This window comes from Humulus lupulus, chromosome 1 (assembly GCF_963169125.1).
Source record: "Humulus lupulus chromosome 1, drHumLupu1.1, whole genome shotgun sequence".
Taxonomy (NCBI): domain Eukaryota; kingdom Viridiplantae; phylum Streptophyta; class Magnoliopsida; order Rosales; family Cannabaceae; genus Humulus; species Humulus lupulus.
The window spans coordinates 68,666,757-68,670,203 of record NC_084793.1 but is presented as its reverse complement, the minus strand read 5'-3'; positions in this window follow the sequence as shown (position 1 = coordinate 68,670,203).

Here is a 3,447-nt window from a genome sequence, read left to right as displayed (position 1 = left end):
CTCCGAGACCTCAAATTCTACTAAACCGGGTAGTAGAATTCATCCTGAGCAGTTAGGTATGAATCCCTGAACCTCCCTGAGCCTAAAACCTTGGCTGGCCATTATTTCCCATTTAAGGCCGTGACTCGCCCCTAAGACAGAGACCTAGCTCTCCCTGCTGGAGGGCATGGGCCGCGACTTGCACCCTCCTGGTTGCGGCTTGCCTGGCGAAATAGAGGCTTCCAGCCTCCTGAAGCACGCAGGCCGCGGCGCCTGAAGAATAGAGCCACGACCCGAGCCCCCAAACCCAAAAAATCCTTCCTTCCCAGCATTTTCCCCAACTACAACCTCAAATTTTAACCTCAAAGTTCACACCCAAAACCACACCAAGCCCAGAAACGAGTCCAGGTCCCTTACTTACATATCTTAAACATTTAAACACCGAAATTCCTACTGAACCTATCATCTCAATTCAGCTACAAACCAAACTCAAAACCTAGACAATTTATCCCAACAACCTAAAATTCCAGCAGAACAGAACAAGATCCTTACCCCAATTTAAAACTTCACTCCTTAGAGACTTCCTGCCCTCTTCCAGCTTCAATTTTTGAATCCTTGAACTTTAATTCCCCAGTTCCCTTTAGCTCAAATCCCAGCTTGTTTCCTTGAGTTTCCCCTTCAAAGATCAGAAGCTTTTTCCTTAGGTTCCCCTTTCAAAGATCAGAAGCTTTTTCCTTAGGTTCTAGAGAGAGGAGAGGGAAACGTGAAAGATGAGAGAGAAAGAGATAGAGTCTTGAGTGTTTTAGAGGGTTTTGGGTTCGCCTAAGATTTCACTAAGTTTATCCCTTAACTCCAGAATGACTAAATTGCCCCTTGAACTTACTCAACCTTCTAATTATTTCTAAGGGTAAATGGTCTTTTTCCCCATTCCCGCGAATTCCTCGAGTGTTCCTACCATTTACCAATTAATCCCGTCAAATCTCGTAGTGTCCAAATAATTACCAAATACTTATTCATTATTCAATAAATCCCAAAATATTCTCCAAATACACAAGATACCCCTAGGCTCCCCCGAGTCGGGTATTAAACCCCGCTGTGACTATTTCGCTAATCCGCTCACTAGGATCGTCTCGAGTCGTGTACTGCAATATTATATTTGTAGCGCACCAATTTTTTATTTTATTTTATTAATTTTGTGCTTTGTTTTATTTAATTGTTAAGTGTGATGAATTATTTTTTTTAATTTTATTATATTGTTTGAATTGTTGTTTTTATGTGAATTATGAATTAATTGATTTATTTGGAATAATTGTGTAACATGTTTGTTTTATGATTAGTGTTACATTTTATTAAGTGTGACAAAATTATGTGATTAGAATATATTACTTTATTTTATTTAATTGAGTGTGTGTGCCGAAATTGGTGTGTGTGTGTGTGTGAATGTGTTTTAATTTTATTTATTTATCTTTTCCATTATAGAAAGGGGAAAGGGTAGTATGAATCTAGACTTAATGTGAGTCTTGAACATTTTACTTTTATTAAGAAAAGAAAAGAAAATAGAGAAAGAAAAGAAATATAAGTTGTCATCTTGTAGGAAAAGATGACAAGGCTTATCCTTGATTTGGTTAACATTAGGATAAGGGTTTGGGTGAGGTGTAAGGGGAGGAAATGGTGGGATTTAGCTTAATTTGTGGGATAGGAATTTGGCTTTTCACACTTGAGTCCTCTTCTTAAGGTAAGGTCACTAGAGGCTATAAATAGGAGAACATAGGAGCCTTGGGATTTTTTTTTGTTGGCTGCCGAAATTGGGAGGAGAAGGAGAGAGAGAGAGAGAGCTCGTGGGAGAAGGAAAGAAGAGAAAGGAGGAAGAAGAAGAAGAAGAAGGGGATTTCAAGAACCTAGGGTATGTCTCTTTGTACTTGTGGTTTCTAGACTCTCTTCTATTGATTCTTGTGTTTTGACAAGTGTTTTTGTTGTTGTTGTTGGTTTTCTTCTTTTCTTCATGTGGGTTTTGAAACCCTAGGCTTGAACAAGGGCTGGTTATTATTTTGGGTGTTGGTCACTTTTGTGTTCTTGATTCTACAATCAAGAGAGGTAATGAATCTTTAGCCCTAATGTTATTATATTTTGTTGGGTTATATGGTTTGATGGATTTTTTTTTTTATTATTTTGATGCATGGAGGATTTGACCTAGGTGTGTGGCTTGGGTATTCATTGTGTTTTGGTTTGTGGAAATATTCTATTGGTGGTCATGGAGAAAAACCTTGTTATGATTGAACTATTGAAGGGTTTTGTTTTATTTTTATGAGATAAGACTTGATGCTATGTTTTGTTGGTTTAAAAATTCTATGTAAAAGCATGAAGGGATTTTGGTTGTTTTGGCTAGGGGAGTTTCGGCCTAGGGGTGATGCCCAAGCATGTTTAGTTTCACCATTTATTTTAATGCCAAAGTACTCTTAGAAACATGATAGGTTTGTAAGATTTTAAATGGGTTCCTTTAAAAATGTTAATAGATGCATGCTAGGGCTTAAGTGTTGTCTTGATCTCTATTTCATGCTAATGTAATTCTCCCCAATATTTTGTAAACATGTAAAAGAAAACATGAAATATGGATGATGAGGTTTCCACCATAGGTGTGATGCATGATGATATTGTTTTATTTTATGTCACCAATGCATATTAAGAACATGCTAGGTTAATTGGTTAAATGAAAGGATTGTCTTAAATCTTTTATAAATTGATGTATTGGTGATGCATGAAGATTTATATTTGAGTTTTGAGAAGCATGACTTTAAAATAGGTTTCATGATAAATACGCTTGCTGATTTTATGTATAATTCTTGAGAAATTTGGTGAAATAATGATTTGCATGCATAAGTAATGTTCCAAGTGCTATGATGATTTTATGAAAATTAAAAAGGGTATTTTAATTCACATTAAAATGATATTTTTACTCAAATAAATACCTACAGTTTTTTTTTTTTTTTTATATTTTATAAAGAAAATATAAGTTTTAAATTCAAGTTATGGTTTTTGAGTGCTTAATATGTTGCTGAAAGTTTTGGGTAAAAATGTGGAATGTCTTTTAAATAAAAAGAATTTTGTGTGTTTGTTGAAATGAATTAATACATTAAACTATGTATACAATAAAAATGATATTTTTAATTGTAACCATGAATTTTCACATTTTTAATAAGTATGGTTTTCTTTATTTTTAATAAAGAAAATATTGGGTTAAATTCACTTGTGACTTTTAAACAAATAAATAGTTGCTGAAAGTTTAAATTAATACATTAAAAATAATTATTATGTTTAACCTACATAGGTTTATACTACATAAATTAAGTCTAAACTAATACAAGCAAAAATATATTTTTCCCACACTTAAAATTATATTTTCTCACATCAAATCCTGTAGTTTTGTTAATTTAAAAGAAAAAGTTATTTTAAAAAGAGAAACATGATATT